Raw genomic sequence first — 12,108 nt, forward strand, 5'->3', positions numbered from 1 at the left:
AATATTCATATCCCTGATGTAAGCAGAGGCTGAGAAAAGGCTTGTACATGTGGCCTTGACCTCATATGCCTCTGCAGTGATGATGAGAAGTTCATGCTCAGCCAACTCATTGGTCCCCAGAGGAGGATGAGAGACACTTGGAGCAGAGCTCAGCCTGGGTCTGTTAATCCCCATTTCACTCAGAGTCAAGACCAGTAGATACATTCCTGCAGACTCACCCTACAGTAGCCAAGTGCCAACCAACTTGCAGATTTGTAAGCCTGCAAATTAGTACTTATGTTTGTATGTCACTGAGATGTTACCGTTGTCTATTACATAGGAATTTTATCATAATAGCTAAATTATATACTTTCTAAATTCCATTTAATATATAAATCACAAGAAGAAGAAAAAATTAAGATCCATTATTGAGTCTAAGTAGCTGAAAGTTTTAAGGGTTCTTTAAAGATATTAATCATAATGGTTCTAGCAGGGCTTTAGTATCAACAATCAAAACTTGGTGGGTATCTGTGTAATGTGATTCAAAATAACACAAATTCAACTGCACAAGCCTTTAAATGAATGGAAGTATAGATTGGTGGTAGCATAAATTGGTAAATTCACCTTTGAATTTACTATCTAATCATATGGTTTAGATATGATAGGTCTCACTGAAATCGATCTCTCGGTACACATCCAAAGAAACCTGTACATATCTGCAAACAAAATACAAATTAAATTATGTTCATAACACGTTAATCTTAAACAAAAATCATAAATAACCCATTGTACTTCAACAGGAGAGAACATAAGAATATTAGTCAGCAATTAGAAAAATCAAACTACAGCTATGTAAAATAAAATGAGTAGAAGACACAGTCATAGGGGTGGGGAAAAGAGACACAAAGGAATACATGCTCTATGATTCCATTCACATTAAGTTTGTTACAGGGCTAGAAATCAGGAAAACGCTTATATTTTGAATATAATGAGTAAGACAGGTCTTAAGGGCTGGATTGCTAGTAACGTGCATACCAGATAATTCCAATTATACATCATTCTAGAAAAGGCAAAACTATAGAAACAATAAAAATATCAAAGGTTGCCAAGAGTTTGGGGAAAGGGTAGTAGGGTCAAAAAGGTGAAGCACAAGGAATTTTTATTTATTTTTAATTTGTATTGGAGTATAGTTGATTTACAATGTTGTGTTAGTTTCAGGTATACAGCACACAAGGAATTTTTAGAGCAGTACAACTATTCTGCGTGATGCTGTAACTGTGAATACATGACACTGTGCAGGTGTTAAAACCAATTGAACTTTATAGCACAAAGAGTAAACCTGAATAACTTAAGTTTTAAGAGTAACTTAAAAAAATCACTTGTGACATTGAGGTATTCCAGGAAGGAATGGAGACTATGATGAAACAATCTAAGTATATCACAAATGTGTGATAGGTCCTCACTGAAGGGGTGAGATGAGATGGGGGTTCTCACTGGGGGTAAATGATGGGGACCTTTGGAAATCTAGGTAACTTTGGAAATGACCCTAGAACACTAAACATAAAGAATACACACATAAGCATATTTTCTAGTTGGTCTAGTTGACAGAGTTGCATCCTGTGTGTATACGAAATAAGAAGTTTGGGACTGCTATGCATGCATGCTGGAACTGAAAATTTAAGGAAATGGATGTTGAAGATGGGAAATGTTTCTTCCTATTGGAGTAGGAAGATACAGAAGAAAAGGTAGTGGTTACTCATATGATAATGGATTTAAGTTAGAGACATCAGAATGAACCAACAGTTAGCTTCATATAGATACAGATGAATGGGTAGAGAAATAAAGAGTGATCTGGGCACATACGGTGCCTAGACTGTCGTTTCCAACACCGTTCTCCAGTAAAATTAGCCAGGGCTCCTTGAAGAAATGATTGATTCTAGGACTGAGCCAGGACATATATAAGCCCAGAACATACTGTAGTTCCAGAAAGTAAGAGATTTAAAAAGAAAAAATCGATGGGGATATGTCAAAGGGACACAGGAGCTCACTGAAATGGCCAAAGCTGGAACAATTTGACCAAACAAAATTAATAAAATGGTATTGGATTATACACCAAAGTACAAAGTAAGTATCCAAGTGTCCTTACTGATGTAAAGTAATGATTGAATAAATAAATGGGGGAGTAGCAACAAGTCTCTCATACAGAAGAATTCCAAATAATTGACATAGATACACTACCCTCAAAGAAGTGGACCATAAATCCCACTCCCTAAAGGTGTGCTGCACATCATAACTTCTTCCCAAAAGGCCAGCATCAAAGGTGGGGAGGGGTACCTATACAGTCTAGAACCCTGGCAAACACTGCCTCAGCCAAGTGATCAAGACATACATCAGTAGTCATGAATCATGTTGACAGCAGGTACCCTTGATATGAAACGATGGAAATGACATCTTCCCTGTGTGATATTCCTGCCGAAAACACATAGAAATGGTCTAATTATGAGAAGAACAGCAGAAACATTCCAACAGAGGAGCATGCTACAAAATATCAGATCAGTACTCCTTAAAATTGTCAATGGTATCGAAACAAGGAAAGTCTAAGAAAGTGTCACAGCCAAGAGGAGACTAAGGAGACCAGACAATTAAACATAATGTGGTATTCACAATGAGATACTTAATCATAAAAGGATAAACTATAGAAATGTTGACATTGCCAGATATTTCTCCAGCAAAGATGGGTTTATTTGGGATCAGCGGAGACTGGCACTTTGGGGTCTGCAAACATGGAGAGCCACTTGCAAATCCCCACACAGCAAGAGAAGGAGACGCTTTTATAAGGAGGAAAAGGGATTTGGAAGGGCCATAGTACACAAAGAGTCCATCCATGGCTTTACTTGGATGAGCCCTTGTTAGGAAGGACGAGGAGCCTTTCTCCTTCCTGTTGGACTCAGCTCTGTCACAGGGCATGAGAGCTTCCCCTGCTGGTCTCTCGACTCTATTTAATTGAGGTTTCTGTTTATTAATTTTTTATAGAAATATTAACAAATGTGGTACTTTAGTTAATAATAACTGTAAATATCGGTTCATTAATTAGAACAAATATACAATACTAATGTAAGATTTTAACAATAGTGGAAATTGGGTGTGGAGTACATAGAAACTATGTAATATCTTCTCTCTTTTTTTTGTAAATACAACACTGTTCTAAAAATAAGTTTAATTTTTAAAAAAACTTTTGAAGGAAAGGATAGGAATATGGGGGTATAATTTACATTAGGAATAGTAGGATATAGGAAATACTCTTAGAAATAGTTAATTTCATGATATGTTAAGAAAAATAAGTTCATGTAAACAGAAGTGTGTTCCTCTGTGTATATTATACTATATTCCCCTACATTCCAGGTCTATAATATATCAAGGTAAATTATTAAGATTGAAAGTATACATGAAATACCATAGCAACACCTTAAATTTTCTTGAGCTGCCATAAATGAAGCTATAATAAATACCAAAGCACTTTGTGTTACTACACAAATTCCAGCTTTTACTACCCATTCCACTCCCTAATTTTAAAATGGTTGGTACTATTTAAAATTGACATATTCAATAAAAATATTTTATCTGCTTAGTTTCAGTACAAATTCAAAATGATCCATTGTGCTCAATGATCAGGACACATTGTTGAATAAAATTGATACAATCTCTCTTTGAAAACCTTATAGTTTCAGTTCAAATAGTGTAAATTACTTTTTCAGGTTACATGTTCCAATAGAATAAAAGCAATTTTTGATATTTAAGAATTACAGGTTAACGTATTACATAACATTTTGGTAATATAATGCTAACAGCTTAAATTTCTTTTCTAAATTATATATTTCAGAGACAAAAATAAAGCATTATAGTAGAACCATTAAAATATTTCTTAGAAGAAATCAAGCTCCCTCAGCATTTGTGACCAGACTTATTTATAAAAGTTAGCTTAACCTTTCTAGCTCATTAAAATATTATTTTTTAAATGTCTTGCTAAGTAATAAACCAGTTGTTTCGTTGGTATTTCAATTATGTATTCACTCATTAACTGATATTGTTTGCCAGGGGCCTAGGGTTCAGCGCTGTTACCAGGGGAAAGGACCTGACAACACAGGTTGCTTGGGCCCGTCCTGAGGTTTCAGTGGGACACCTGTTGAGCAAGCAGGTATCAGGGTGGTCACTTAGGACAAGGAGCCAAAATAAAAGTAACAACCAAGTCTTATCCACTTAGTGAAAGCAAGAGGTAAAAAAGGTGCCAACCCCACGGACTGGCACCAGGAGAGGATCAGGCAGATGCTGCACAAACTGAGCGGGGGGATATCTCACTGTTAGAGCCCAAACAAAAGGCTCCCATCTCCTTACAGACCTGTGGTCCGGGAAAAGGAAGTGAGGGAAAAGCTAAGAGGGAAATACTCGGAGTTAAAGTGGAGAAAAATGCCTCAGTCAAAGCGTAAAATTGCTCATAAGATCTTCTTATCATCATTGTATTGTCTGTAGGATTTCAGTGATCCCTCTCTATCATTCCTGATATTGATAACTTGTTTCTTCAGTTGTTTTTCTTTTTCACTAATCAGTTTGGTTGAAGTTATCAACTCACCAAATTTACTGATACTTCTAAAGATCTAACTTTGACTTTCATTGATTTTCTCTATTACTTTTTAAAAAATTTTATTTCACTGTTTTCTGATATTTATTATTTTCTTCCTTTGGTTTGCTTTGGTTTAATTTAATCTTCTTTTTCTATTTTCTTGTTTCTTTTTTTTTTTTTTTTTTTTTCTTTTGTGGTACGCGGGCTTCTCACTGTTGTGGCCTCTCCCGTTGCGGAGCACAGGCTCCGGACGCACAGGCTCAGCGTCCATGGCTCATGGGCCCAGCGGCTCCGCGGCATGCGGGATCTTCCTGGACTGGGGCACGAACCCGTGTCCCCTGCATCAGCAGGCAGACACTCAACCACTGTGCCACCAGGGAAGCCCCCTTTTTCTATTTTCTTGAGAGAGAAGATGAAGTCTTTGGAGGTTTTTTATATTTTACTAATGTAGGTTGTTAATGTTATAAAATACAATGTAAGCACTGTTTCAGTTGCATCCTATAAAATTTTAAATGTCATGTTTTCATTTTCATGCAACGCTCATTCCTAAGATTTTTAAAAATCTTTTGAACTATTAGTCAAAATAGAAATGTTTTGATTTTCAAATATTTAAGCATTCTCTACATATCTTTGTTTTATTGAATTTTAATTTAATTACATAGGACTCAAGGGATAATGTTTGTATGACAAATGTTTTAAACACATTAAGACTTACTTTATTGCCTAGATTATAGTTTATGCTGGTAAATTTTCTTATACACTTGAAAAGGACATATATTCTGCTTTTGTTGGGGGGAGTATTATATACATGTCCATTAGATCAAGTTTGCTAGCAGGATTATTCAATTTTCTATATCAGGGAATGGCAAAATACAGCCTGCAGGCCAAATTCAAGCCACTGTGTGTTTTGGTAAATAAAGTTTAAGAGTAACACAACTGTCTCCATTGAAATATGTATTTTTTGGTCATTCTGTACGATAAGGACAGAGTTGAATAGTTGCTACAGTGACCATATAGCTCACAAAACCTAAAATATTTACTAGATGCCTCTTCAATGAAAAAAAAAATTGCTGGCCACTATTCTCTATCCTTATTCATTTCTCCCTCTATTCATTCTATTAGTCACTGAGTGAGTTGTATTGAAATCTCTAATTGTAGATTCATTTACTTCTGCAGTTTTTGTATGGGTATTTTGAAGTTCTCTTGTTATGTACCTAAATGTTTCTTCTTGACAAATTGACCCATTTTATTCTAATGCAAAGCCCCTCTTATCTCTGGTAATGCTTGCTCATAAATATATTTTGCCTGGTGTTAATACAACCTCATTATTTTTCCCTTTACTATTGCTAGCATAGTATACACTTTGTAATCTCATCACTTTTAAGCTAATTATATCAATATATTTAAGGTGGGTTTCTTGTTCAACATATAGTTATGTTTTGAATTTATATAATTCAGCAATAGTTACCTTTTACATGGAGTGTCTCTGTCATTTATATTTAAGGTGATTATGGATCTGGTTGAGTTTATATTATCAGCTAGCCATTTGTTTTTAATTAATCCTGCCTATTCTTTGATCTTTTTCTTCTTTTTCTACCATCTTTGGATTATCCTTTTCATAACTACAATTTATGAGTGCATTTTATCCCCTATGTTTATTAGCTATGAAGCTCTTTTGTATATTTTATAATTACACTTGACCTTTGAACAACACAGGTTTGAACTGCAAGTGTGCACTTACATGTGGATTTTTTTCAATAGTAAATACTACAGTACTACACAATCTATAGTTGGTTGAATCCAAGGATGTGGAACTGAGGATTTGGAGGGCTATCAGTTATAAGTGGATTTTCAAATGCACAGAGGGTCAGTTCCCCTAACCCCCACATTATTCAAGAATCAACTACACTTTTTGATTTACAGTATGTGTATGTCTAGCTTCAAATAATATTATCCCAATTCATTTGCAGTATAACATCCTTACTACAGTATAATTTAATTTCTCTCCTGGCCTTTGTGCTACTGTTGCCATATATTTTATTCCTACGTATGTATTTAACACTACAATACATAGTTATTTGTTTTTAAAAGTCAATTTTCTTTTTTAAAAAATTTTAAAATGCTATTTTATATTAGTTTATAATTAACCATATATATATGGCACTCTTCATTTCTTGGTGCAGTAACAGATTTCCATCTGGTATCAGTTTTCTTCTATCTGAAGAACTTCTTTTACCATTCCTTGTAGTGTAAATCTTCTAACGATGAATTATCTTAAATTTTGCATATATCAAAAGTCATTATTTTTCTTTTAAAAAGAGATATTTCTAATGGATATAAGAATGTGGGATAACAATTTTTTCTTTCAGTTCACAGATGTTGATCCACTCTTTTCTGGATTGCACTTTTATAACACTGTTATTTTCTCCCTCTGTACATAATGTGTCTTTTTGCCTCTGGCTCCTTGGGAGGTTTTTATTTGTCGTAGGTTTTAGGCATTTTGATTATGATGTGCCTTATTGTAGCTTTCTTCATATTTCTTGTTGGAATTCTTTCAGCTTCTTAGATCTATGGGTTCATTGTTTCCATCACTTTTTTTAAGTTGGCCCTTATTTACTCATTTTTTCCATCCTCTTTCTTGCCTCTCCTTCTGAGACTTTGTTCAGTTTTTTTCTTCTTTTTCCTTTTATGTTCTTTACCTTGGATTGTTTATATTGCTATGTCTTCGACTTCATTAATCTTTTCTTCTGCAGTGTCTACTCTATCATCTCCAGCATTGCATATTTTATTCGTTATTCAGTTATTTTGCATATCTTCTATGTTTTTAATATGCTCATGCATTCCTCTACCATCTTGAGCATATTATTTATAGTTATAACCACTTTAATATTCTTGTTTTCTGATTCTATCACCAGTGTAATTTCTGGTGCTTTACCTATAATAGGGCTTTCTCCTCATCAAAGATATTCTAGCAAATCTGCACCAAGAGCAGCCTTTAGTCTATGATTACTATAACCTAATACTGAAGCATATCCTTTTGAGTTCTCTACCTCTACCTGATGTATGACAAAGTTTTTGTGTTTTTTGTTGGTTTGTTTCCATTCTGGTGTGTGGGAAACTAATATTCCCATTTTTGTGTGGGAATCAGAGCTTGTTCTGTTTTCTCCTTTCCAGTGGCTCTTTCCATGCTTTGGGTATTTTCTTCCCATACTTGTGATGATTACTGTTCAGTTGAAGAATAATGGAGAAATTTCTGATGTTCTCTCTCTGTTTACTTCTCTCTTGTTCACGCTGTTCTCTTCTTCAATTCCCTGGCTTGTGCATTGTAGCTGCTTTGTCCACCCCAAATTCTCAACTGTCTCCTCTGAGGAGCCTTCAGGGTTCTGTTTGGGTTCATCCATTCTGTGCTGTGTCCTATAAACTCTCTCTAGGTGGTAAACTGGGACAATTGTAAGACTTGCTTCATTTACTTCTCTTAAGAAATCACCGTAGTGTGCTGTTTATTGTCCAATGTCTAAAAGCCTTTGTTTCAAATATTTTATCTTGTGTTTGAATTATGTAAAGCAGAAGGATACATCAGGACACAGTGACTCCATCACAGCTATAAGCAGAAGTCTTATCTCCCCAACCCAGTGAGCTGTTTATGCATTATTTTTATTACATCAATTTTTCTAAAAAGACTCCAGATAGCATCATATTTCACTGAATCTAAGATGTCCCTTTTTTTTAATGTGATATTATTTTTTGTATCACTAAGAATAACACTTCCAATTTTATTTTCACAATCCATTGCTATACTCAGATTTCAGAAATACTAAACGTGAAAAAATGAACACCATTGAGCCAGTAAAACACTATCATATTGACAATATATGGTAAATAAACATATTATAATAATGTTAAAATTTATACATGATCATTTTAACTAGTTTCACCTTTTCTAGATTACATAAATTTGACATAAATAGGTATTTAATATCTATTTATAATTTTTCTAATAATCACATTCTTTTCCATGAGTGAAACATGAACTTTCAAAAATTGAAAATTATTATACATAACAAGAGCTCTGCCATTCATTGGCATTTTAAAGGATTTAAATTTATCTTTCTGCAACAATGATAAATTGACTAAGAAGGTCTATAAACTTCTCACACAATTAGAGTCTTCAAGCGTCACTGTGGTGTTTCCCTAACCAAACTGTATTGAAAGAAAATATGAACGGGAATAGAGATTATCATGAAACATCACTTTAAAAATATTTAAAATAAATGGTCATCTCATCACGATTCTGAAACTGAATGTTCACATTATTATATTTTCATATAAGTAAGTTACATGTAAGTGACATCATTCCAAACTTCGATTTGAATTTGAAATCTAGCGATGAGTCCACAGAAATTTTAATAGATTAACTAGGACCTGAGTTACCACTTCATGCTTCCACTAGGTCTGTTAATTCATAAAGAACAGGGAACACATTGTCCTTCTTGTGGCTTAAGCTTATGTTATGATTTTGGGACATTATAGATACTCAAATATTTATGGAATTAAATTTTAAATGTGCTAGGGTAAAGTAAGCCTCTAATAGTTCACAGCTACAGTCAAATTCAATGTTCACTAACCAGTGGAGATAGAAGGATCCTGACTCAACTTATCTGGGATCCTAGACCTTGATAAAATGTTGACATGAACAAATAAGCCATCATTACAGAGACCAATTTTGAAATGACAAGACATTTTATATCACTCTGATGCTTCATTATTAAGTGTTCTTGTTAATGAGGCAGCTTAGAGCAGTTTTAACTATAGTTTGGAGAAAGGTCAGCCATCACTCATTTGTATGTGTAGTAAAATAAGGATTACAAAATAATTAATTTTATGGCCCATAAATATGCAATTAAAGATGTGAAGTCATCAAATTATCTGAAACTTCAAAGCCTGCCTCCCTGGTGACCATTTAAATTAGCTGCATTAGTGTGTATTTCTTCTGTATGGCTGAGTGACAGTTTGGGTTTGCACTTAATGTACATTTCCAAATTTATACAGCTTCCTGTCCTTACTGTGCACATCAAGAACTTTTTTTTTTTTGAAGGGTGGAAACTGAATAGGTTCAGAAAGCAGATTAGCCAGTATCAGTAATGGGGACCCACAAGACAACAGTACAGAATCTATTAATTTGTATCACATGGGCCAAATTATTTCATCAGTGAAACAGGGAAAACACATATTCTTATTACTTCTGAAATTAGCTAAAATGCTTGAAAATCACTTACCCATTCATATAGCAACATTCAACAAGTATCTATTAAGAATTCAACACTATTTTGTCATTAGTTGTACAAGACGTTACCAAGTATAGTCCTTTGCTTTCAGGATCAAACAGGCTATGTCTTCACTCTCATCTGTTAATAAGGGAAATCAAATTCCATCCTATTTGATATTTTAATAGGTTTCAATGATAGTGAAGATGTTATGGAGTCAAATACCAACAATAATATGTATTTGTTAAGAAAGAAATTATACCAGAAGAAAAAAATCAATGAGAACCTAGGGGCAAGACGGGAATAAAGATGCAGACCTACTAGAGAATGGACTTGAGGATATGGGGTGGGGGAAGGGTAAGCTGGGACAAAGTGAGAGAGTAGCATGGACATATATACACTACCAAATGTAAAATAGCTAGCTAGTGGGAAGCAGCCGCATAGCACAGGGAGATCAGTTTGGTGCTTTGTGACCACCTTGAGGGGTGGGATAGGGAGGGTGGGAGGGAGGGAGACGCAAGAGGGAAGAGATGTGGGGACATATGTATATGTATAACTGATTCACTTTGTTATAAAGCAGAAACTAACACACCATTGTAAAGCAATTATACTCCAATAAAGATGTTAAAAAAAATCAATGAGAATTCTCTAGTAAATCATCTGCAAAGTTACTGAAAAGTGATAGAATAAAGGAATCTCTGCCAGAAACAGTCCTTTGAGAGTTGTGGCCATAATGATGGCCACAATGATAATGGCCAATGACCATGAATCATCTCAGAAAAGTGAAAGTGTAGCAGATTGTAATTCACGAATGGTTATTTTATCCCAGGGATCTACACATTTAGTAATAGTTAACTGAATTCCTAGGACAATCAGTTAATTATAGGATTATTTTTAAACTTCCTGGAAAAGGAAAAGGAACAGCGACCTTCTGTTACTACTGAAATGCCAGTTGCTGCCTTGACCAAAGCTAACTTAGCTCTCTGCCTGTTTCTTAAAAAGCCCGAGTCTGAGCTACTACAGATTCTACCCAGAAAAGGAATTTTTAAAACTTCTTGAAATATCTACTGAATGACTTATTTGGGAAGTTCTAAAAATAAGCAATTCCAGATGCTCTGACTTTAACAAATTAACTAACGCCTCTGAACGCTGATGACACGTTGAAATGTAATAAACCAACTTAGAGGTATATTTGTCAGTAAGTGTGTTCAATTTTTTTTTAGTTCAAACTCACGGAGAGACCGTAAATACAGTGAAAACCATAAGCTGAGGCTTAATCTATTTACTCTTCACCCATTCCAAAAGTGTGATACAACCATTCCACTCAAGTCTTGCTGCTAATGTAAACAAAGTCTAGTCTCCATGCAACGGCCTCTTTAACAACACTCTCGTTACAGTTTACTTCTTTGGATCCCAGTAACACTTCACATTCTTGAGTCTCTGTCTGCTTGACCTTTTTATATACTTGTTCTTACTCAGCATTATTTCTATTGCCTTTCCTTTTTACTTGTTTTCTCACCCCTCTTCCTTAGTAACACCATTATTTTTTCCCCTGAGTTTTCTTCTCTCTTTCAGCTCTATAAATTTTCTTTTTGTATTGCCAACCCACCCCATGCTTTCAACTACAGGCCCATAACTCATAAAGGTTTACTTATAACACCAGCCTCTGGCATGAATCCCAAACTCATGACTCTATTTAAATACCTCACAAAAATTATAACTGCTCTTTATACAAGTACAACAATAAGAAAAATATAAATAACATCAAATAGTAAAAAATTGTGAAGGCCTTATACCCATCACAAGCATTAACTCAACATAAATCACAGAACTAACTGTAAAACAAAAAAGTAAAAAAGCACCTAGAAGATAACATAGGAGGAAATCTAAATGACCTTGGGTTTGGCTATGACATTTTCGATACAACATCAAAGGCATGATCAATGAAAGGAAGAATTGATAAGCTGGACTTGGATTTCCAGATCTGAGAAAGACATTATCAAAAGACTGAAAAGACAAGCTATAGACTGGAAGAAAGTATTTGCAAAAGATATATCTGATAAAGAACTGTATCCAAAATATACAAAGAACTCCTAAAATCCAGCAATTAGAAAAAAAAAAAAAAAAAAACCTATTTTGAAAATGGGTAGAAGTCCTGAACCAATACCTCACCAAAGAAGATATACAGATGGCAGATAAGCATATGGAAAGATGCATATCACGTCACCAAGGAAATGAAAATTAAAA

This window comes from Physeter macrocephalus, chromosome 9, assembly GCF_002837175.3.
Source record: "Physeter macrocephalus isolate SW-GA chromosome 9, ASM283717v5, whole genome shotgun sequence".
In the NCBI taxonomy this organism is placed as follows: Eukaryota; Metazoa; Chordata; class Mammalia; order Artiodactyla; family Physeteridae; genus Physeter; species Physeter macrocephalus.